The sequence below is a fragment of the Primulina tabacum genome, unplaced genomic scaffold (assembly GCF_025594145.1).
Source record: "Primulina tabacum isolate GXHZ01 unplaced genomic scaffold, ASM2559414v2 Contig1013, whole genome shotgun sequence".
Lineage (NCBI taxonomy): Eukaryota > Viridiplantae > Streptophyta > Magnoliopsida > Lamiales > Gesneriaceae > Primulina > Primulina tabacum.
This window is the reverse complement of record NW_027460047.1, coordinates 8,394-33,655: the sequence shown is the minus strand read 5'-3', so window position 1 is coordinate 33,655 and position 25,262 is coordinate 8,394. Positions and strand designations below refer to the sequence as shown.

The following is a 25,262-nucleotide window of genomic DNA, read 5'->3' as shown; positions in this document are numbered from 1 at the left end:
ATATCAGATAAGTGTGAGCTTTTTGATCTTTGAGTAAGAGCTATAAATTCAGCAGGGTAACGACAAGCTTTAGAGAATGGATAGATCGATTGGTTACATGCTCAACTGCTCTTCTCACATATTTATTGGCTTCTCTTCAACGGTAACATTAAACATAATTTGAATCATTATATCCGTTGATTGCCACGTTAATATTCTTCTGACATTCGTACACGTAAGATATGAAATACGGCGTTCCACTACGAGTTGCAGTCTGCTTTGTATTGTTGTCGGTTTAATGTCCTTTTCAATAGATGACGTACAGCTGAATGATCAGCTAATAAGCTCACAACTGAATATGTCAACTTATCAGTTTCCAACTGATCAGTCAGTTGTCTTCGTAAGTTAAGTTCAGCTAGTTTCAGTTGCCTTCGATAAACTGCGCATTAATCTTCAGTTAGGCAACTATCAGTTGATTTATGTAGTTCAGTTAGTTCGAACTACTTGATCAGTTAGTCCAACAAATTAATCACTTAGTTTGGCAAACAATCGAAATTAAGTTTCCAACAATTTCCCCCTTTTGGTGTTTGACAAAACTTGTAAAGTATGAACTGATCAACTGAACTCAAAATTTATTCTTCGAACTCATTGTAGATAAAATAATTATTCTAATGTACAGATTCATACAAAGAATAAAAGAATAAAGATTCTTGCTAAAGTCTTCAACTAATAACTAAAGTTAGTTGATCTTCATCTCTTCTTCTTTCCTTTGTCTTCTCCTTTCTGATCTTCTATTTCCCCTATTTCCCCTATTTTGTCAAGCACTTCTTGGATAGAACACAAACATATGCTGCGATATCTTTTACAGCATTCATCACAGTGTTTTGCAGTATATCAATCCTTTTGGTTACTGTACTCTCCAGAAAATCAAAGTGTCTGCCGACTAATTCTTGAGTTTGAAAATGAGATTCAGTCGACAGTATATCTTTCTTGATTTCTTCCATCTGGAGAAAAAGAGAGGTCATATTCTGATTGATTTGTTGTAGTCTGTTCGTGGTAAAATCATTGTTTGAGTTAAGCTTCAATGAGTGTGCAAGTTGAGTTGACTTTATTTCAGAAATAGCATTCATCATACTAACGAGGTTGGTCTGAATTTCTTCAAATAGGGCTTCAGTATCTGAAATACCAGGAGACATGGCTCCGGATGTTTCTGGAATATCCACCCTTTTCTTGGTAAAATCAAAGTTTCGTCAGTTGCTTCGATTTCATGAATCACCATTCCTGAAATATTTTCAGTTGTATGTTCCTGTTGATGCTGGGGAGGAGAAGAGACATTAGGAAAAATAAAAGTAGTAGAAGGTTCTTCAGTTGGTTGAATAACTGGCTCTTCAGCTGGTACTTCTTCAGTTGTAACTGAGTGCAGTTGAGCCTCTTCAGTTTGTTAAAAAACTGCATTTTCAGTCATAAAAACTGACTGAACTGGCTGTTCAGTTTCTCCAAAAATAGTCTTCTCGGTCGGTTCTTCAGAAATAATAGGTTGATCTGCGGGTTCTTCAGTCAAGACAACATCTTCAACTGATTTGGATGTTCCCAGTGAATATCAGAAGTGACTGATTTGATGACCTCATCAAGATTGGCTAATGACAATTCAGCTTCTGAATAAAGCTTCGGATCAGCAGTTGAAGAGGGAGGTGCTGAATATGATGATGGTTGAGCAACTGAAGTGGAAGGATCAGTTGCTTGCAGAGAAGATTCAGCAGCTGTTTCCTTGGAAGGCTCTTGAACTGATTGTTCAGCTGGCTCTTCTGATGAAAAATCTTGGGAGTTTTTTGGAATGATCAGTTATTGATCCATTTCTCAATTTTTGATCTCCATCTGCAACGTGAGAAAATCCAAGTCCAGTTGGTCATGCACAGCTATGTCATTGTATGCAGTTAGACTGGTAGGATCATAGTTCAGTAGCAGTTAAGCAACTATATTCTGTAGCTTCTTTGCTCTCAGTTGATTGAAGAAATAATTCTTTCGCTCCAGAGCTTGAAGTAGATGCCTTGACTACCTTTATAACAATATTTTCCAAGTCAACAAATTTCTTCAGTTTTAACTTCTTCTGAAACTGCTAGGCAAAGACTTCAGTTCTGAATTTGACCCATTCATTATAAGCCTTGAGCTTGTTTTTTTGAAAATTCATTGATCTCTTGCCAAATTAGATCAATGTGTGTTTGGATTGCATTGGTTGGTCTGGGATTTTCTTGCATTTTACCCTTGCCTTTTTAGTCAGTCAGGGCATGAGGAAGGCTCAACCCTGAAGTAGTCGCATCAACTTGTTCTCTGATCACTATCCCCTTTGGTTTCGCAAGAGGTAGAGGGGTGTATCCAGAGATTTTGATCAATGGAGCCTTAACTCCAGCAAGCTTCTTCTTTTCACTAGATTCGACGACCTTCTTCTTTGGTAGAACAGTAGACAGAGGTAACTGATCCTCAGTTGAGGATTCAGTTGGAATAGCTTTCAGAGGGATAGACTTTATAGGCTGTTGAGCCCCCGACTGTATCAATCTTTCAGTTGGGATGGTTCCAACTGCAACAACATGTTTTGTCTTCAAAGTTCTTGGCTTCTTGATGATCTTGGGAGGTGGAGTTTTCTCCGAGTCAATTTCACTGGCAATCGACTTGCACTTGATTGTCTTCTTATGAAGAGTCTTCTTTTTATGAATTGACTTGGGAGCCTCTTGTGCCCCAATCTCCTTCTTTACCTTCAAGAATTGCTCAGGAGACATGTCCAGTTTCTGCTTTGGTGGCTGGATATTCTTAGCATTGAAGATTTTTAGTTTTGATGATTTTTCAGAATCATCAATCACCAGCCCCTTGACTTTCAGCAAATAGCTGAGCTGCACCGCATAACCCTTTGATTGCTTGGATGATTGAAACATGTTCCTCAAGATGTTGAAAATTATATTCTTCCAGTTCATCTTTCTTCCAGCCATGATTGCAGTCATAGCTTGAAATTTCTCCAGAGTAAGGGCAACAAAGGATCCTGCCTTTGCCAAAGGCCCTTTGGCTACTATATCTGCCAGCAGTTGCACTTCTGGCTTCAGCTCCTTCTTAGGATCGGAAACTTTGATTTTCCGACCATCAGCAGAAATATGTGTTTGCTTCTCTTCAACATCAGATGTCTTTACTTCAAATAGGTTAACTAGCCCATCAGTAGGCAGTTGAAATAGGTTGCAGAAGAAGTCCGCTTCAATGATCAGTAGCTGACCATTTATAGAGATACTGCCTTCTTTAGTGACATAGCCGCTGGTATAGAGATCCTGGGTCTCTTTAGTATATATTTCATTAGAGGATAATCCCATAAATTGTTTCAATCCAGCTGCTTGCAGTTTCAGAAAAACATTCTTGACTTCTTCGTCTTTTACAGTCAAGAATGAATCAAAGTCGATCGCCATAGCGTTCATGACGTGAGCTAGGATCTGGTTTGCCATGCTTCAACAAATAGTCACATCATTTAATATAGAATATTATTCGAATTATCAGTTAACATATTTGAGAAGATCAGTTTGGTTAGCAACTGAGTGACTAATTGAAAATTTAGTCAGTTTAGTTGAAGACAATATTGTCTTCTCAGTTAACTTTTTGTTCAATATTCTCCCTCAATAAATACAAATAAATAAGGGTAAGAGAAACTTAGTCTGAATCAGTTAAAGCCAGATGACTCTTTGTTTTCCTCCTGTCTCTTCAAGGCTTGTCTATAAATTAAGATCAATGTTATTTGGTAATGACATCTGAACACCAATGGATTGTGAAAGCAGCACACACGTCCCTCATCCTTCATGGACGCCTCGACGTATTCATAGATTTAAAAGAGATGTCGAAGAATACATCTTTACAGAGGTTATGTCCGTTTGGACTACCGCTCACTACATTCAATCAATCAATACTGGAGAATTCTCTGCCTTTGCTAAGCAGAGATCACTTGCAAGGAAGCATAAGAGGCTTGCTCAAGTCGATCATAAATCTGAGCTAGTCAAGGATGATGTGCTGATTCACATGATGCAGTTGAAGGAATGGCACTTGCTTCAGAGAATTGAAAATGCCGAAACCTTCAGGAATATTAGGAGTCATGACTTGAATAATTGGTTGATGTTATGGCAAGATGCCGTAGAACGTGGACTAAATGATGTTGTATGGTATCGATTTTATTCTTAATAAAATCTTGATTTGTATCATTGTTGTTGTCTCTTTGTCTTTCTGCAAAACTTAACTTTCATTAGTTGATAAATTGTTAGCGAACTGAATACAATAACTGATGAATGACTAACTGACGCTAGTTGACAAAAAGTTAACGAACTGAATATAATAACTGATAAATGACTAACTGACATCAGTTGACAAACAGTTAAATAATAAATGACAAACTGAATGAATAGCTATTGACAAAGCAATAATAAAACTGATATAATTAAGACAAATCAATTAAACCAAGTATATGCGAAAGTAAGAAAACTTAGTCTCTGTCAATGGTTTGGTGAAGATGTCAGCAGCTTGTTGTTCAGTTGACACATATTCCCGTCTGATATCTTTCTTCAGAGCATGAACTCTGATGAAGTGATGCCAGAAATCAATGTGCTTGGTCCTTGAGTGAAGAACTGGATTGTAAGTTATTGCAATTGTTCTTGTATTATCACAAAATATGGGAGATTCTTTAGCATCAACTCCATAATTTTGCAGTTTTTGTTGAATCCAGAGTAGTTGGGCACAACAGCTTCCAACAATAAGGTATTCTGCTTCAGTTGTGGAAGTAGCTATGGATGTTTTCTTCTTGCTGAACCATGAGATCAGTCTGTCTCCTAGAAACTGACAAGATACACTGGTGCTTTTACAATCTAGCTTACATCCTGCATAATCTGCATCTGAATATCCAACTAAATTGAAAGAAGAGTCTTTAGCGTACCATAATCCCATATTTCGAGTGCCTTTTAGATATTTTAAAATTCTTTTGGCTAATATAAAATGCGATTGCTTAGAATTTGCTTGAAATCTAGCACACATGCAAACAGAAAATAAAATATCAAGACGACTAGCATTTAGGTACAATAATGAACCTATTAAACCTCTGTAGAGTGTCGTCTCAACTGATATTCCCCCTTGATAATTGTCTAGTTTGACTGATGAACTCATGGGAGTGCTTGCAGCTGAACATGTTTCCATGCCAAATTTCTTGAGCAATTCCTTAGTGTATTTGGCCTGATTGATAAAAATACCAGTGTCCAGTTGCTTCACTTGTAGTCCAAGAAAGAATGTCAGTTCACCCATCATACTCATCTCAAATTTGTCCTGCATTAACTTGGCAAATTTCTTACATAGTTTGGGTTACTTGACCCAAATATAATATGATCAACATATATTTGCACAAGTAAAATGCGATCATTATTAGAAAATTTGAACAAAGTTTTGTCAACTGATCCAACAGTAAAATCATGATCAATTAAAAATTTTGAAAGTGTCTCATAACAAGCTCTTGGAGCTTGTTTAAGACCATATAAAGCTGTCTTCAAATGATAGACATGATGAGGAAAAGAGTGATTGATAAAAACCTGGAGGTTGTTCAACATAAACTTCTTCTTGCAACTGACCATTCAAAAATTCACTTTTTACATCCATTTGATAGACTTTGAAGTTTTTGAATGATGCATAGACAAGGAACATTTTGATTGCTTCCAGTCTTGCAACTGGTGCATACTTTTCATCATAGTCAATTCCTTCTTCCTGCCTATATCCTTGTGCGACAAGTCTTGCTTTGTTCGTGCAACTGAACCATCTTCGTTTAGTTTATTTCCGAATACCCATTTTGTAACTATAATTTTTTTCCAAACCGGTCTTGAAACTAAGTTCCAGACATTGTTATGGGTAAACTGATTTAGCTCCTCTTGCATTTCATTTATTCAGTTAGAATCAGCAAGAGCTTTGTCAGTTATCTTTGGTTCCAGTTGTGAGACAAAAGCAGAATGAATGAACAAATTAAGCATTTGATTTCTTGTTCTTACCGGGTCGGATGGATTACCTATCACTAATTCTGGAGGACGTGATTTCTTCCATCTGAGCTCAGTATTTGTTGCTTCCATATCAGCAACTGCTTCTGTTGGAAACTGAATGTTTTCTGTTTCAGTTGGAGCTGTATCAGTTTGTAACTGAATATCATTTGTTTGCTCCACCAACTGATTATCAGGAGCAGGTTCCTGTTCAACTGATTGATCTAGTATTTCTGGTTCAGGTGTTTGAAGGATATTTCTATTGAAATGATTTTTTTCTTCATTTTCATCCTCCAAACTGATCTCTGTAAATCGATCAACTAGCTCAACTGGATCAGTTGGCTTATCGGTTAGTACAGTTTCATCCAAAACAACATGAATAGATTCTTCAACATTTAAAGAACTTTTATTAAAAACTCTATATGCTCACACTTTTTTTTCCATGCCAAATCTCATATGGTGTTTTCACATGATTCTTATTAATCATTGATCTATTCTTAGTATAACATGCAGTGTTTACTGCTTAAGCCCAAAACCTTTGAGAAATACCAGAATCAGCAAGCATTGTTCTAGCAGTTTCTTTAAGGGTACGATTTCTTCTCTCAGCTACACCATTTTGATGAGGTGTTCTAGCTGCTAAGAGCTCATGCTTGTGTAGAACCCGTAAATCAGTAGACGTATAAGCCATGCATAATTCTAGATTTTTAAATTTAATTGACTTCATTGCATGATTATTTTAAATGCATTTGTTTGAAGTTAATTATTTATTATTTCAGTTCAGCAGTTTGATTTTTAGCATTTCAGTTATTTCAGTGAGGCCGGACTGGAGTTGGAGTTTTGAGATAGAATTTAAGATTTGAGAAATATTTCCAGAAGTTAATTTAGCTAGCAAGTAAGTTCATTTAAGTTAAAAAGAAGTTTAAGGAATTATTTAAGTTAGTTGAGGATTTTAATTTAATTATTTGAGGTGATTAAGAAATGAACTCATTTAAGTTATTAAATTAATGGGTTAGCTCACTAAATTAATTAAAGGATTAGTAAGGCTTTCAAGGATTATTAGTTGACTAGATAACAATATTTCCCCTTCATTTTATTGCAATTTTCGGCCCCCATAGTTGCTAGACAATTTAATTGCCAACTCATCAACCTTTTGACCATTTCTTTGCATGTAAGTTGTAGGATAATTCTAGGATTTTTGGGAGCACAATTTAATTAATTAATGGACATATCCTAGACTAGAAAATAAGCAAAATTTCGGCCACCACCTCCTAGAAGCATCCACCAACTCATTTGATATCAATTCAAAATTCAAATTCAAAAGGGGAGTGGACTTGGTCTTGATATGATCCTATTTTTGTGCACCCTTCTCCTCACCTTCATAACCACTCAATCCCTCTCCCTCTCCACCGAAATACCTCACCATTCAGATCCATTTTCAGTGTAAAAATCGTGAGTCTTAGCTAGAGGGAAGGCAAGAAAAAAATCGAGAACTAGAAAGAGCAAGAGAAGCGCTCCACCTCCTCCGTGCCGCGTCGTCGTTGTTTCGTTCGTTTTCTTTCAAAACGAAACCAGGCATGTCTAGATTTCTTTCAAACCTCAATCAAGTCATATTATCATTTATTTTTCAGTACATGATCATGTTTATTCAAGTAAAAATCGAGATCCATGTCAAAACATTTTGAAACCTCACATGCAGAATTTTCGAATTTATTGGCAAGCCTCACGTTTTTCTGAGTTTTGATGGTTTCAGGTATTGGATCGACTCCAGGCTCCCAAGGCGGCTTGTATACATGTAGTAGGATGCATTAGGACCATGTTGGTCCATTCAAACCAGCCCCATGCTTGCTGGAAATTCAGAATGACAGCAAGTTCCCCATAAGTGCAGAAATGTGATTCGAAATTTCAGTTTTCGTGTCAAGGGTTGTGGATCTGATCTTGGCTGCCCCAAGGGCCTTTAGCCATGGTTGGATCACTTCCCTAGCATGTCTAAGACGTGACTAAGTCGCCCTTTTGGTGGCTTGGTCCATGGCTCATCGGTTTTTAAATAATCCACAAGAACAGCCCCTTTCCCCATTCGGCTTCTTCATTTGTGCAGCTTTTGATTTCGTTCTTTTGTTGCTTGGTATGGATCTTGGTTGGCCTATGGCCCTTAGCCACGGTTCATATCATGCTCCTAGATGTCTAGATCGTGCCATGGTCAATCAAATGGCCACTGGAACGAAGCAAGACATCGATCATAGCATAAACACTACACACGCATGCACGTTGCTCTCGGTTGGACCCTTCGGTTAAGATTTGGTGTGATGCGGATTGTGGCTGGCCTAGGGCCCTTAGCCATGGTTCAAATCATTCCTTGGGATGTTGGTAAGAGTCTCTGGTCGGTGGTTCACGCCCCAATGGCCGGTAGCCTCGAAAACGACACAAGGAAAAACAAGTGCGCAGCTGCTGTATTTTTGACAGCAAGTATGCTGCTGTTCAGAAGCGTCATTTGAGTTCTTGGTTGGCTTTTAGCCCATGGCCTTGGACTGGACAGTGCCTCATTGAGTTGGGAAGGTCATGTTTTTGACCGTTCGTCATTTGGATCATTTTTGAGGTCGTACGAGAATTTACGGTGCAATGTGCCAAATTAACTCTCGAAAGAGCGTTTCGTGTTTTGGCCTCCATTCCACCTAGATTTCGACCCTATCATTTTAGGAGCATTATTTTATGATTTTTCAGCGTATTTTAATCATGACTATACGTCGGTTCAGTGTCGGTTCAGGTTGGCTCGGAGTCATGATTAAATGCGAAGTCATTAGGCGTCATAGTCGCATCTTGTGAACGTAAATTGCATAGTTGGTCAAGTTTAAGCTATTGCATATTTTTCATGGCACAGTTAGGTTGCAGCGAGCCTGGGAACGATCCAATCCAACCCAGTTGGTAAAATTACAGGAATTTTCATTACGCCAGTTAATTATTTTACGTGCATTAAATAGAAAATGATTATTTTTGAGATTTATGCGATATGGCTTGTGGTTCATTCACTATGTGGGAGTGTTATTTTATACGGTCGTCAGTGACCGATCAGTTCAGTATGGTACCACCCGGTCGCCAGTGACCGGCCAGCTCAGTTCAGTTTCAGCCTCCCCGGTAGCCAGTTACCGATCAGTTCAGCTTAGTGCAGTGGCCACAGGCGTAAAACATAATCTCAACAGAAAATTTTATCAGTTATTTCAGTACAGGCTCCAAGGAGCAAATATTTTTACAGTGATTTCCAGTTCAGTTATGCACGTATTATAATTGCTCAGTACAGATTATTTTCAGTATGCCTCAGGACAGGATATTTTATCTCATGCATATTTTAAATTCAGATTTTTACTCGTTACCTGCGATTTATGCATGCTGAGTCTTTAGGCTCACTAGACTTGATTGTTGTAGGTACTGATGAGGCCAGGGCCGAGGGCGGGGACCAGTGAGCCAGCTTGGGTCGGCAGTAGTGGCACCCGAGGACCTCAGAGCAGCAGTTGTTATTTTCTTCGCAAACAATTTTTATCAGTTGTTGGATATTTTTAAATCGTTGTTGTTGGCAAAACTTTGATTTTCTTCCGCTGCAATATTTTGAAATATTGAACTTGATTCACCAGTGATTTTATGAATGAGGCCATTTAAGTTCTTTTAAAAAGAAAATCTTTAATTTTCCGCAAATTTCCAAGAAAAGAGTTTTAGGTCCTTCACAGTTGGTATCAGAGCGGTGGTTCTGTATAGGGTTTCACTACTACTGACCGCGAGAAGCTCACGAAGCCACGCCTTTGGTCTGTAAGTTTTTCAGTTCAGCATTTGTTCAGCATTTCAGTTATAGCATGAATTATTTTGTCAGCATGCTTCCAGATTTTCAGTATTTCAGAGTTCATTTAAAATAAATTATGGAATTATGCATGTTAGTTACGTATGGGTTATGTTGGAACAGTATGCCCCCTAGACGCATCTTAGAGCGCAACAGAGAGGAGGAGCCTCGCCGAGAGGACAGGGAGGAGCGTAGACCAGAGGGAGACCTACCACCTCCTCCACCGCCCCTACAGGACATGAGTGCCCAGATGTTAGCTGGGATGGCACAGTTCTTCGCACAGTTTGCGGGGGGCAATGCCGCAGCCGTAGCCGCAGCCGCAGCCAGGCCGACAGGGCCCGAGGCAGTGTATGAGCGATTCATGAAGATGCGCCCGAAGGAATTCTCTGGGGCATCAGACCCCATGGTTGCCGAGGGATGGATCAAATCCCTCGAGGTTATCTTCGATTTTATGGAGCTGGGGGACGCAGACCGAGTCCGATGTGCCACCTACTTGTTCACTGGAGACGCCCGCTTATGGTGGGAAGGAGCTTCGGTAGCCCTGACATTGGCTACACTTTCTTGGACCCGCTTTACGGAGGTTTTCTACTCCAAGTATTTTGCCGAGGAGGTTCGCACCAGGCTGACCACCGAGTTCATGAGCCTGAGACAGGGGGATATGTCGGTTACGGAGTTTATCCGTAAGTTCGAGAGGGGCTGTCACTTTGTGCCCCTGATAGCGAATGATGCCAGAGCCAAGCTGATGCACTTCCTGGTGGGTTTACGGCCGATCTTGCGCCGGGATGTTAGGGTATCTGACCCTGCTACTTATGAGGTTGCCGTCTCCAAGGCCTTAGCCGCAGAGCAGGATCTGCGGGATATCGAGAGGGATCGCCAGGGCAAGCGCCCAGTCCAGGCACCGCACCGCCCTCCTCCTCTTCAGCATCAGCAGCAGAATAAGAGGTCTTTTCATGGACCGCCCAGGAACAGAGGCCAGCAGCAGCAGCAGCAGCAGCAGCAGCGGGGACGCCCAGCCCCGAGGACTCAGGAGCACCCAGTCTGTCCCAGGTGCTCACGTCGCCATCCTGGAGCATGTATGGCTGGCTCAGGAAAGTGTTTTAAGTGTGGCAGTCCAGACCACATGTTGCTGCAGTGCCCTCAGAGGAATCTGCCTACCCAAGGCAGAGTCTTTGCTCTCCATGCCGCGGAAGCCAACCCGGAGACTATGTTGTTGACAGGTACCTTTAAACTTTAAGTTATTCTTCGAATTTCCGCGTTTTGGGAATCGGGATTTAGATTTTGAACTTAGAACTGTTATAGGATTGCATGCTCTACTCAGATTTATTTCGGGGAAATTAAGCTAGAGGAACCTAGACCTTTGCATGTCTATAAGTTTAGATCTTGTAGTGGGATTCAACTTAGAGCTCCGCTCTTTCAGGGAGAATTTTTATATCTGGTTCCGCTACCAAGGCCTTGATAGATTCAGGGGCCACTCACTCATTTATTTCGGAGGTCTTTGCAAACTTTCTCAAGATCCAGACCATTGGGCTAGATACAGCCTTTTCAGTAGTGTTGCCGTCAGGAGAGGAGATGGCAGCTACCAATGTTATCCGAGATATAGACCTTGAGTTGCACGGTAATCTTGTTTATGCGGATCTGATTGTGCTACCGATGCCGGAATTTGACATCATCCTAGGGATGGACTGGCTATTGAGGAACAGAGTGTTGATAGACTTCCAGCGGAGATCCGTTCTTGTCCGACCGCCTGGAATGGAGCAGTTCTTATTTGAGCCGGACAGGTACTTTTCCTTACCGCGCATTATTCCTTATGTTCAGGCTAGGAAGCTCATGCATAGAGGGTGTCGGGCATTTCTAGCAACCTTTTTATCTGTCCCCGATGAACCCAGCCAGTCAGCCTCAGATGTTCCGATTGTTAGAGATTTCTTAGACGTTTTTCCCGAAGACGTCTCTGGTATGCCACCAGAGAGAGAGGTGGAGTTTTCCGTTGAGCTTATGCCAGGAACGGCTCCGATATCCAAAGCACCGTACCGTCTAGCACCGACAGAGATGGCAGAGCTTAAGAAGCAGATTCAGGAACTTCTTGACAAGGAGTTCATTCGCCCGAGCTTTTCTCCATGGGGCGCGCCGGTCTTATTCGTGAAAAAGAAGGATGGCTCGATGAGGCTTTGCATTGACTACCGGGAGTTGAACAGGGTTACAGTGAAGAATAAATACCCACTGCCGAGGATTGAGGATCTGTTTGACCAGTTGCAGGGAGCTTCGATTTTCTCCAAGATAGATCTGCGTTCCGGTTATCACCAGTTGAGGGTGAGAGATGCTGATGTCTCGAAGACAGCTTTCAGGACTCGTTATGGTCACTACGAGTTCCTAGTGATGCCGTTCGGTCTGACGAATGCGCCAGCAATCTTCATGGATCTAATGAATCGCGTATTTCAGCCATACCTCGACCAGTTTGTGATAGTGTTCATAGATGACATTCTCGTCTACTCCAAGAATCGGGAGGAGCACAGCAGGCATCTGACCATAGTGTTGCAGACATTGCAGAAACATAAACTATTCGCAAAGTTCAGTAAGTGCGAATTCTGGTTAGAGAAGGTGGCGTTCTTGGGCCACATTGTTTCTAGCAGTGGCATTGAGGTAGACCCGGCGAAAGTTGCAGCAGTCAGAGATTGGGTTGTGCCTCAGAATGCATCCGAGATCCGCAGTTTCCTTGGGCTAGCAGGATATTACAGGAAATTCATCCAGGGATTCTCCTCCATTGCCGTTCCACTCACAGCACTGACCAAGAAAAATGTGAAGTTTGTGTGGAGCGAGGAGTGTCAGAAGAGCTTCGATACCTTGAAGCAAGCTCTTATCTCAGCACCCGTTTTGGCTGTACCGTCAGGATCCGGCGAGTTTGTCCTTTATACCGATGCTTCGAAGCTTGGTTTAGGTGCAGTTTTGATGCAGCATGGGAGAGTGATAGCGTATGCTTCTCGACAGCTGAAAATCCACGAGAAGAACTACCCCACCCATGATCTGGAGTTAGCGGCCGTAGTTTTTGCTTTGAAGATTTGGAGGCACTATCTGTATGGGGAGAAGTGCCAGATCTTTACCGACCATAAGAGCCTCAAGTATTTCTTTACGCAGAAGGAGCTGAACATGCGTCAGAGACGTTGGTTGGAGCTTGTGAAAGACTACGATTGTGACATTAGCTACCACCCGGGTAAAGCTAATGTAGTTGCGGATGCTTTGAGCAGGAAAGTCGCAGTGATGGCTCATTTGACGATGCAGAAACCTCTTCAGATTGAGATGCAGAGGTTTGATCTTGAGACTTACCCTCAAGGTAGAGTTCCTCGTTTATCTACCTTGACTATCCAGTCCTCTCTTTTTGACCGTATTCGCAGCGGTCAGGCAGCAGATGAGCAGTTGGCACAGTGGAAGAAGAGAGATGAAGCTAAGGGCAGTGTTTTGTATACAGTCAGCGACGGTATTGTGAGATACCGAGATAGGATATGGGTTCCTAGCAGTGATTCTATCCGAGCAGACATCTTATCAGAGGCCCATACGTCCCCGTACTCCATTCACCCTGGGAGTACGAAGATGTACAAAGATCTGCAGCTATTGTATTGGTGGCCAGGAATGAAGAAGGACATCAGGCGTTTTGTATCCGAGTGCCTGACTTGCCAGTTAGTGAAGGCCGAGCATCAGAGACCAGCAGGTTTGCTCAAGCCTCTTCCTATTCCCGAGTGGAAGTGGGAGAACATTACCATGGACTTTGTGACCGGATTGCCGAGGTCAGCCAGAGGATCGAATGCTATCTGGGTGATTGTAGATCGTCTTACCAAATCAGCGCACTTCTTGCCTATTAAGACGACTTTCACCATGGTTCAGTATGCAGAGCTGTATATCCGAGAGATAGTCCGACTCCACGGTATTCCAGTTTCTATCGTATCCGACAGAGATCCCAGATTCACTTCCTCGTTTTGGAAGAGTTTGCATTCGACTTTGGGTACGAAGTTGCTGTTTAGCACAGCTTTCCATCCGCAGACGGATGGGCAGTCGGAGCGAGTTATTCAGATCTTAGAGGATCTTCTCCGTGCTTGCGTCATTGATTTCTCTGGGAGTTGGGAGTCGAACTTACCATTGGTAGAGTTCACCTATAACAACAGTTTCCAGTCGTCTATAGGTATGGCTCCGTATGAAGCACTGTATGGCCGCAAGTGTAGATCTCCTGTTCATTGGGATGAAGTAGGAGAGAGAGCAGAGTTGGGTCCAGAGATGGTTCAGCAGGCAGCAGATGTAGTAGTCAAGATCCGTGATAGGATGAGGACTGCCCAGAGCCGACAGAAGAGTTATGCCGATCAGCGGAGGAGAGAGTTAGAGTTTGCAGTGGGCGATCATGTCTTCGTGAAAGTGGCACCTATGAAGGGTGTCATGAGATTTGGCAAGAAAGGGAAGCTCAGTCCGAGATTCATTGGACCGTTTGAGATCCTCGACAGAGTTGGGACGCTAGCGTATCGTGTGGCTCTTCCGCCAAATCTGGCCGGAGTACACAATGTCTTTCACGTTTCCATGCTGAGGAAGTATATGGCAAATCCTTCCCATGTGCTGAATTTCGAGCCGTTGCAGCTTACTCCGAACTTATCTTATGAGGAGAGACCCGTGCAGATCCTAGACAGACAGGAGAAGAAACTTCGGAACAAGTTGGTTAAGCGAGTCAAAGTCAAATGGCTCAACCATTCAGAGGAGGAAGCTACGTGGGAGTCTGAGCCGGAGATGAGAAGTCGATACCCTGAGTTATTCGGTGAGTTCTAATTTCGAGGACGAAATTTATTTAAGGGGGGAAGGATTGTAGAACCCGTAAATCAGTAGACGTATAAGCCATGCATAATTCTAGATTTTTAAATTTAATTGACTTCATTGCATGATTATTTTAAATGCATTTGTTTGAAGTTAATTATTTATTATTTCAGTTCAGCAGTTTGATTTTTAGCATTTCAGTTATTTCAGTGAGGCCGGACTGGAGTTGGAGTTTTGAGATAGAATTTAAGATTTGAGAAATATTTCCAGAAGTTAATTTAGCTAGCAAGTAAGTTCATTTAAGTTAAAAAGAAGTTTAAGGAATTATTTAAGTTAGTTGAGGATTTTAATTTAATTATTTGAGGTGATTAAGAAATGAACTCATTTAAGTTATTAAATTAATGGGTTAGCTCACTAAATTAATTAAAGGATTAGTAAGGCTTTCAAGGATTATTAGTTGACTAGATAACAATATTTCCCCTTCATTTTATTGCAATTTTCGGCCCCCATAGTTGCTAGACAATTTAATTGCCAACTCATCAACCTTTTGACCATTTCTTTGCATGTAAGTTGTAGGATAATTCTAGGATTTTTGGGAGCACAATTTAATTAATTAATGGACATATCCTAGACTAGAAAATAAGCAAAATTTCGGCCACCACCTCCTAGAAGCATCCACCAACTCATTTGATATCAATTCAAAATTCAAATTCAAAAGGGGAGTGGACTTGGTCTTGATATGATCCTATTTTTGTGCACCCTTCTCCTCACCTTCATAACCACTCAATCCCTCTCCCTCTCCACCGAAATACCTCACCATTCAGATCCATTTTCAGTGTAAAAATCGTGAGTCTTAGCTAGAGGGAAGGCAAGAAAAAAATCGAGAACTAGAAAGAGCAAGAGAAGCGCTCCACCTCCTCCGTGCCGCGTCGTCGTTGTTTCGTTCGTTTTCTTTCAAAACGAAACCAGGCATGTCTAGATTTCTTTCAAACCTCAATCAAGTCATATTATCATTTATTTTTCAGTACATGATCATGTTTATTCAAGTAAAAATCGAGATCCATGTCAAAACATTTTGAAACCTCACATGCAGAATTTTCGAATTTATTGGCAAGCCTCACGTTTTTCTGAGTTTTGATGGTTTCAGGTATTGGATCGACTCCAGGCTCCCAAGGCGGCTTGTATACATGTAGTAGGATGCATTAGGACCATGTTGGTCCATTCAAACCAGCCCCATGCTTGCTGGAAATTCAGAATGACAGCAAGTTCCCCATAAGTGCAGAAATGTGATTCGAAATTTCAGTTTTCGTGTCAAGGGTTGTGGATCTGATCTTGGCTGCCCCAAGGGCCTTTAGCCATGGTTGGATCACTTCCCTAGCATGTCTAAGACGTGACAAAGTCGCCCTTTTGGTGGCTTGGTCCATGGCTCATCGGTTTTTAAATAATCCACAAGAACAGCCCCTTTCCCCATTCGGCTTCTTCATTTGTGCAGCTTTTGATTTCGTTCTTTTGTTGCTTGGTATGGATCTTGGTTGGCCTATGGCCCTTAGCCACGGTTCATATCATGCTCCTAGATGTCTAGATCGTGCCATGGTCAATCAAATGGCCACTGGAACGACGCAAGACATCGATCATAGCATAAACACTACACACGCATGCACGTTGCTCTCGGTTGGACCCTTCGGTTAAGATTTGGTGTGATGCGGATTGTGGCTGGCCTAGGGCCCTTAGCCATGGTTCAAATCATTCCTTGGGATGTTGGTAAGAGTCTCTGGTCGGTGGTTCACGCCCCAATGGCCGGTAGCCTCGAAAACGACACAAGGAAAAACAAGTGCGCAGCTGCTGTATTTTTGACAGCAAGTATGCTGCTGTTCAGAAGCGTCGTTTGAGTTCTTGGTTGGCTTTTAGCCCATGGCCTTGGACTGGACAGTGCCTCATTGAGTTGGGAAGGTCATGTTTTTGACCGTTCGTCATTTGGATCATTTTTGAGGTCGTACGAGAATTTACGGTGCAATGTGCCAAATTGACTCTCGAAAGAGCGTTTCGTGTTTTGGCCTCCATTCCACCTAGATTTCGACCCTATCATTTTAGGAGCATTATTTTATGATTTTTCAGCGTATTTTAATCATGACTATACGTCGGTTCAGTGTCGGTTCAGGTTGGCTCGGAGTCATGATTAAATGCGAAGTCATTAGGCGTCATAGTCGCATCTTGTGAACGTAAATTGCATAGTTGGTCAAGTTTAAGCTATTGCATATTTTTCATGGCACAGTTAGGTTGCAGCGAGCCTGGGAACGATCCAATCCAACCCAGTTGGTAAAATTACAGGAATTTTCATTACGCCAGTTAATTATTTTACGTGCATTAAATAGAAAATGATTATTTTTGAGATTTATGCGATATGGCTTGTGGTTCATTCACTATGTGGGAGTGTTATTTTATACGGTCGTCAGTGACCGATCAGTTCAGTATGGTACCACCCGGTCGCCAGTGACCGGCCAGCTCAGTTCAGTTTCAGCCTCCCCGGTAGCCAGTTACCGATCAGTTCAGCTTAGTGCAGTGGCCACAGGCGTAAAACATAATCTCAACAGAAAATTTTATCAGTTATTTCAGTACAGGCTCCAAGGAGCAAATATTTTTACAGTGATTTCCAGTTCAGTTATGCACGTATTATAATTGCTCAGTACAGATTATTTTCAGTATGCCTCAGGACAGGATATTTTATCTCATGCATATTTTAAATTCAGATTTTTACTCGTTACCTGCGATTTATGCATGCTGAGTCTTTAGGCTCACTAGACTTGATTGTTGTAGGTACTGATGAGGCCAGGGCCGAGGGCGGGGACCAGTGAGCCAGCTTGGGTCGGCAGTAGTGGCACCCGAGGACCTCAGAGCAGCAGTTGTTATTTTCTTCGCAAACAATTTTTATCAGTTGTTGGATATTTTTAAATCGTTGTTGTTGGCAAAACTTTGATTTTCTTCCGCTGCAATATTTTGAAATATTGAACTTGATTCACCAGTGATTTTATGAATGAGGCCATTTAAGTTCTTTTAAAAAGAAAATCTTTAATTTTCCGCAAATTTCCAAGAAAAGAGTTTTAGGTCCTTCACAGCTTGATTCCAGTATTTTCTAAAAAATTTGAAGAGTTTGATTGATAAATTCAGTTCCTTTGTCAGACCTTATTCGATCAATCCCAACAGATTTTTCATTTAAAAGTCTTTTGAAGAGCTTAATCAGTTGTGCAGCAGTTTGGTCTTTGGATTTGAGAAAAATAACCCAAGTAAATCTTGAAAAGTCATCCACAACTACTAGGGTGTATTTCATTCCCCCTAAACTCATGACTTGTATTGGACCAAAAAGATCCATATGTAACAGTTCTAAGCATCGGGAAGATGATTTACAACCTCTGTTTTTGAATGAAGATCTTACTTGTTTACCAAACTGACATGCTGAACAAACTTTATTTTTTGAAAAATCTATTTTGAGAAAACCAGTTACAAGATAATGGTTACTCAGATATGCAATAGATTTAAAGTTTAAGTGGTTCAACCTCTTATGCCACAACCAGTTTTTAGAAGAACTGGAAGCAATGAAATAAACTGGTGCATAAGGTTGTTCAGTCCAACTGACTTTGTAAGTATTTTCACAACAATTTCCAGTTAGTATGACCTCATTAGTTGAGTCTCTAACTTAACAAGTGTGTCTGTCAAACTGAACTGATAAATTATTGTCGCATAACTGACTGATGCTTATCAAGTTATACGTCAAATTCTCAACTAGAAAAACATCTTTAATTGTAAAGTTACCATGGATAAGCTTACCCTTACCCACAGTTTTACCTTTGGAGTTGTCTCCAAAACTGATGTTTGGTCCAGTATATTTGATCAGTTAAAATAGCAAATTTACATCTCCTGTCATATGTCGCGAACAGTCACTGTCTAGATACCAAGTTGATTTTTTGTTTGTACCTGTTACCTGCAATCACACAGTATATATAATTTTGGTACCCATATTCATTTGGGTCCTAAACTGATTAGTCCTTTAGGAACCCAGACTTGGATCAGTCTAACTGACTTCCCAGTTGTTGTGTTCCAAATGGTTTTTCTCGAATTCTTGCCAATATGTGTGTGATGTGAGGATGAAACAGTATGATTTGTATCCTTTTTCAACTGGCTATTCTTTTGATATCGTTTCTGAACTGGCTTACATTTGTAGTAATTGTAATAGCCATTCCTTGAGTACTGATTTTTGTAACTGAATCGTTTAGGTGACAAGTTTTTTGTATCAGTTGAACTCTCGGAGCTATATCCAATTCCATACCGTTTGCCTTTGTTCTTACTTTCAGTCAATTGAACAACTGGTTAACTAGGTTCTGAGAATTCATTTACCATAGTTGATTTTACAAAGGTAATGTACTTTCCTTTGTTTTCATTAAACCTTGGTTGTGTATCACTTGCAGAATTTTCAACATGATTGTTAAAGCCTAAACCAGTTTTATCATCGATTGATTTTTGTGAATTCTGCATTTCAGTCAGTGCAACTGAAGACTTGTTCCAAGCATGAATCAGTTCAGTATGTTTTGAAATTTCTGTTTTTAACTGGCATATAAAAGCTTGATTTTCAATCATTTAAGCTTTTTGCTGTGCAATCTCCCTTTTTAGACTCAACAGTTCAACTGACTAATCAGTTTCTGTTTTTTTGTCATTGGGATCAGTTTGCTTAGTTCTAACCTTCTCAAATGATTGAGCAAGTTTGTGATAATCATCTACCATGTCATGCAATGTGGTAATGAGTTCCTCACGAGTGAAATCAGAAGAGCTGAAGTCAAATATCTGTTCACTTGCTGACTCCAATTCAGCATCATCTGCCATTATGCACTTGACTTTTTCTTCATCTTCACTTGAACTGATTGGGCTTTCTGGTTCTGACTCATCACTGTCAGTTTCTGCCCACTTAGATTTTCTTTCTTCAGCCAAAAGCACTTCATGTTTCTTTTTGAATGATTTTTTGTCATCCTTTGTCCTTCTTCTATGCTCATAGGTGTTCTTTCCCTTCTCAGTTTATCCTCGACTGTCCTTCTTTGGCTTAGGACAGTCTCCTATGAAATGACCAGATTTTCCACAGTTGTAGCAAGCATAGGATTCTTCTTTGGACTGATTTTTCTGATACTGCTTCTGGAAGTTTCCTTGATTCCTCCTCATAAACCTTCCGAATTTCTTCACAAACAATGAGATAGCATCATTGCTCAGTTGATCAGCAGATTTATCATTTGGACCAGTTGGTTCCAGTCTGACAGTAGTTAAAGTAGTTGTGGCAGCAGGTGTAGAAGGTTCTCCTTCTCTGGTTTGTAGTTCAAACTCCTAAGCCTTTAGATCAGCAAACAAGTCATGAAGTTCGACTTTGTTAAGGTCCTTTGACTCTCTCATTGCCATGGTCTTGACATCCCATTCTTTGGGAAGACCTCTGACCACCTTTAGTGCCATTTCTTTGTTCGAATACACTTTTCCAAGTGCATTCAGCTCATTGTTAATACCACTGATCCTCTCATCATATTCGTGCATGGATTCTCCAGCCTTCATCTTGATGTTGTCAAATTTCTAAATAACAACTGATAGTTTGTTCTCTTTTATTTGCTCGTTTCCTTCATACAGTTGGATCAGTTTCTCCCATATCTCTTTGCCAGTTTTGCACATCTTGATTTTGCTGAAAGTGACTTTATTCAGCGTTTTATATCAGATATCCTTAGTCACATTATCTAGGTTTGCTTTTCTTTTATCCTCAGTTGTCCATTCCTCTCTGGGCTTTTCTATGCGATGAGGTGCCCCACCAGTAATGGAAACTGCTTTATTTGCTTTTATAATTTTCATGGTACCATCAGTAATGACATACCACATGTCGTCATCTTTTGCAGCTAAATGAGTCTGCATTCTAATTTTCCAGTTGTCAAAATCTTCTTTGGAAAACATCGGTATTTTATTGAATGAAGACATATTGATCAGTTTTGTGAATAAGAGTATTTTGAGACAAGATTCAACTGCTCTGATACCACTTGTTAGGATCGATTGATTGGTTGAGATGTGTTTAGGAGGGCGGGTTTAATAAACACTCACGATTTTATAATCTTTTCGAATGAAGTGTCAGTTCTGTGACAAACTAAAACTAGGAATCTTGTCAGTCAATAACAATAAGTTTAACTGATAGTAGTTGCGTAAATAAATTGACTGAAAGATAAAATAAATAATTGAAGTAGTAACACAAAGATTTATGAATGTTCAGAGATTGAAATAACTCCTACGTCACCCCTTCTATCACAAGGACAGGATATGCACTAAAAGACTTTGATCGATACAAAACTTGTGCAGACCCACTTCAGTTTGGACTTAACACTGCCAAAACTGAAACTCTTAGTTTACTAAATATCTCACAGTTCTTCGACTGAACTTAGCACAACTGATCTAGTTAAGATCAAATAAACAATAAAACGATTTGTGCTTGTAAGCTCGAAAGATAGCCTCAAATGATACAAATATATCAGATAAATGTGAGTTTTTGATCTTTGAGTAAGAGCTATAAATTCAGCAGGGTAACAACAAGCTTTAGAGAATGGTTAGATCGATTGATTACTTGCTCAACTGATCTTTTCACCTATTTATAGGCTTCTCTTCAATGGTAACATTAAACATAATTTGAATCATTATATCTGTTGATTGCCACGTCAATATTCTTCTGACATTCGTACACTGTAAGCTCTAAAATGCGGCGTTCCACTACGAGTTGTAGTCTACTTTGTACTGTTGTCGGTTGAATGTCCTTTTCAATTGATGACGTGTAAAGCTGAATGATCAACTGATAAGCTCACAACTGAATATGTCAACAGATCAGTTTCCAATTGATCAGTCAGTTGTCTTTGTGAATTCAATTCAGCTGGTTTCAGTTGCCTTCGATAAACTGCGCATTAATCTTTAGTTAGGCAACTTTCAGTTGATTTATGTAGTTCAGTTACTTCAAACTACTTGATCAGTTAGTCCAATAAATTAATCAATTAGTTTGTCAAACAACAGAAATTAAGTTTCCAACAGAGCCTCAGTGTTTTTCCGGATCGTAAGGACTAATGGTATACAATCATAACAACGAACTTATCCTCTCGATGAATGATAACCACTTGGAAAGTCCGAGGGAGGGTTTTTCGGTGTAATCATCATATGACTACCCATTTGCATGTTTGGACATCTCTATGCCCTTACCAAGAAACGTGGTACACAACATCACAGATGCTAGTCTCGAGCTCTTTATCCATGTTTTAGGCGGCTGAATCGACTAGGAACGAATTTAGATTATACACTGTTTACAAATGAGTATCAACATCGAATTACGATTCATTTGTATTAAAGTATAATCAAAGACTTTATCTATGCTGATTGCATGGGTATACAGATAAAGTAAAACAAGACCATAAAAAGTTAAATTATATTAAAATAAAGATTGTTTATTACACTTGAGTCAATAAATTCCCTAGCCAACCATTGGCTTGCAGGGCATCTACTATAACAATCTCCCACTTGCCCTAGAGCCAACTACCCATAACTTTAATCTCATTGCTTCGCGATGCTTCTCAAACAATGGTCCTGGCAAGGGCTTTGTAAGTGGATCGGCAACATTATATGCAAAGGGGAATCTTTCGACTGATATATCTCCTCTTTCCACAATATCCCGGATGATGTGGAACTTCCTCAGTATATGTTTGGATCGTTGATGAGACCTTGGTTTGTTTGCTTGTGCAACGGCACAAGTGTTGTGGCAGTACACGGGGACCGGATCAACTCCATTAGAAATGACGCCCAACTCTTGGACAAAATTCCTCATCCAAACTGCCTCTTTTGCTGCAGCAGATGCAGCAATGTATTCAGCTTCAGTGGTGGAATCCGCAACGGTGTCTTGCTTGGAACTTTTACAAGAGACAGCTGATAAAGATAAAAAATTGTATATTAATTAAATGTTTTATAATATAAATATATAGTTTTTGTTTTATTAAATGTTTAAATATTATATGTTTTATAATAAATTGTATAAAATATAAGTTGTTGTGTAATTATAAGTTTTTACTATTTTTTACAGATTCGATAAAACAAGAATAACCTTGGCATTGCAAATGGGATTAAGATGATTCTTGGACCTGTAGAAAGTTGATGTTAATATCTACAATATTGGTGGCAAGCATGAGATAAAAATCTTCTCACAAGTGGGATCAAATTAAGCAACAAATAAAGTTACCAAAGAAGTGGCAGTTTAACCATACTCTAGCATTTTGACCATATCTCTCAAATTACTTGGTCAAATGGTTAAAAAAAAATACCACAATTCAAACAACTCAGATATCTACATGTTTTGTTTTATGCGGAGAAGAAAATTCGGATGGAAAGATTTTCAAAAGTGATGTGTATTAAAATATTAATTTCTTGGAACACCAATGAAGACTTATGTGTAAAAAATAATATTTTATTTGTGGTTGTCTCCCCAAATTTGGCTATAAATAGGGGTGCATTGTAATGTATTGAGATATCCCTCATTTTATGAACAAACCTTTGAGTTCATAATATTTCTCTCTTTGTTTTTCTTTTATTTCTTCATTTAATATAATTAGCATGTTAAATTCATATTCAAAGTTTTACACTTTGAATAATGAGTAGCTAACTTCCCAAAGTTGAGATGAAAAGGTGAAACTCATGACATGATAATAAGGTAATTAAAAGGTAAGAATCTATGTTTTATATTATTTAATTCTTATTTATTTTTTATGTTATTTTTATTTTTTTTAAGTATTATTATACCCTACTTATAAGTGGAATTTTTGATTTATTGTTGTTATATGTTACACTAAATTCTTGGAACCATTTAGATGTTAGTTTGGTATTACCAACCATTTAAAGTGGATGCCTTGATTTATTATATATGATTATATCATAATATTAATTTCTTGGAACCATATAAATGTTAGTTTGGTATTACCAACCATTTAAAGTGGATGCCTTGATTTATTATATATGAATATATCATAATATTAATTTTTTGGTACCATTTAAATGTTTGTTTGGTTTTACCAATCATTTAAAGTGGATGCCTTGATTTATTATATATTAATATCATAATATTAATTTCTTGGTACCATTTAAATGTTTGTTTGGTTTTACCAACCATTTAAAGTGGGAACCTTGATTTAGTGTTTACAAATATATATAGCACAATAAATAATTGACAACATTTACAAGTTTTGGTATATATTATATACTTATAACATAATAATATATAACATAATATAAATATGATTATTTAATATATATTGGAACCATTTTATTAAGTGGATTTCAATAATGTTCATTAATGATAACTTTATTAAAATACCAAGAGTGGATCCTTTAATCTCAACTACTTAAATTAAAATTTGAACAATTAAAAATTATCGATTAAAGATTCAAACCATTAAAAGGAAAAAAAACAAAGAAAAAAAAAGATATTATAGTAGACTTGTAATTACCTTAACTTCCATGTCGATACGATATTCAAACTCACCGAATTATACTACTTGTGGACAACCTACTCTTTGGAGTGTAACAATCAAAGTCGCAACAAGTTTTTGGCGCCATTGTTGGGGAAGTATAATTTAATTTCAAGTCTATTTAATTTTGTTTATAGTTTATTTTTTTTATTTGAATTTTTATTGCTTTTGTGGGTTTTTATTATTTTGTATTTGCATTTGCATGAGCATTTAGTCACGTACACTTAGTGGTCGACTCATTCGAAATAACCCTTTATTTTTACAAAACATGGGGGAAAAACCCATCCAAGAAAATGAAGATTAAATTCAATCTCAACATGATCATGATAGACGAAAAACACTTAGAGATCACATGAATCCTACACGTACTAGTGCACCTTCATGTCTAGTTTTTCCCCCTGATGCATCTCATTTCAATTTTAAGCCTGATATTATCCAACTTTTACCCAATTTTCATGGCTTAGATTCTTAAAATCCATACATGCATTTCCGAGAGTTTGAAGAAGTGTGCAACACATATAATGATCTAAATTGTAGCATGAACACCATTCGACTTAAGCTTTTTCCTTTTTCTTTATAAGATAAAGCTAAAACTTGGCTACAAAATCATAGATCGGGATCCATTCGAACTTGGGATGAATTGCAACAACAATTTTTGAAAAAGTTTTTTCATCTCATAGAACAAATTCTTTCAAAAGGCAGATCATCACTTTCACTCAAAAACAAGAAGAAACTTTTTATCAATGTTGGGATAGATACAAAGAATTGCTTAATCTTTGTCCACATCATGGTTTTGAAATTTGGAGAGTTGTTTCTCAATTTTATGAAAGCTTAACACCTAAAGATAGGCAAATGGTTGAATTTATGTGTAATGGAACATTTGAAGATAAAGATCCAAACGTGGCAATTGAGTATCTCGATTCATTAGCTGAAAATGCTCAAAATTGGGACACTATAGGTACAATCAAACCATCAAACAAGATTCAATCTCCCACATCTGGTGGAGGTATGTACACCCTCAAAGATGAACATGATCTCCAAGCTAGATTTACCTCTTTGGCAAGAAAAGTTGAGGCACTTAATTTGAAAAAGAATGGT

General features: G+C 39.1%; 1 non-coding gene across 1 annotated transcript; it reads right to left on the bottom strand.

Annotated features, from left to right (window-relative positions):
• Window positions 1–24,849: 24,849 nt before the first annotated feature.
• LOC142535432 (small nucleolar RNA R71) lies at window positions 24,850–24,958 on the bottom strand. Its single transcript, XR_012817540.1, has one exon. It is a non-coding gene; the product is annotated as a small nucleolar RNA R71 (small nucleolar RNA).
• Between the last annotated feature and the right edge of the window lie 304 nt (window positions 24,959–25,262).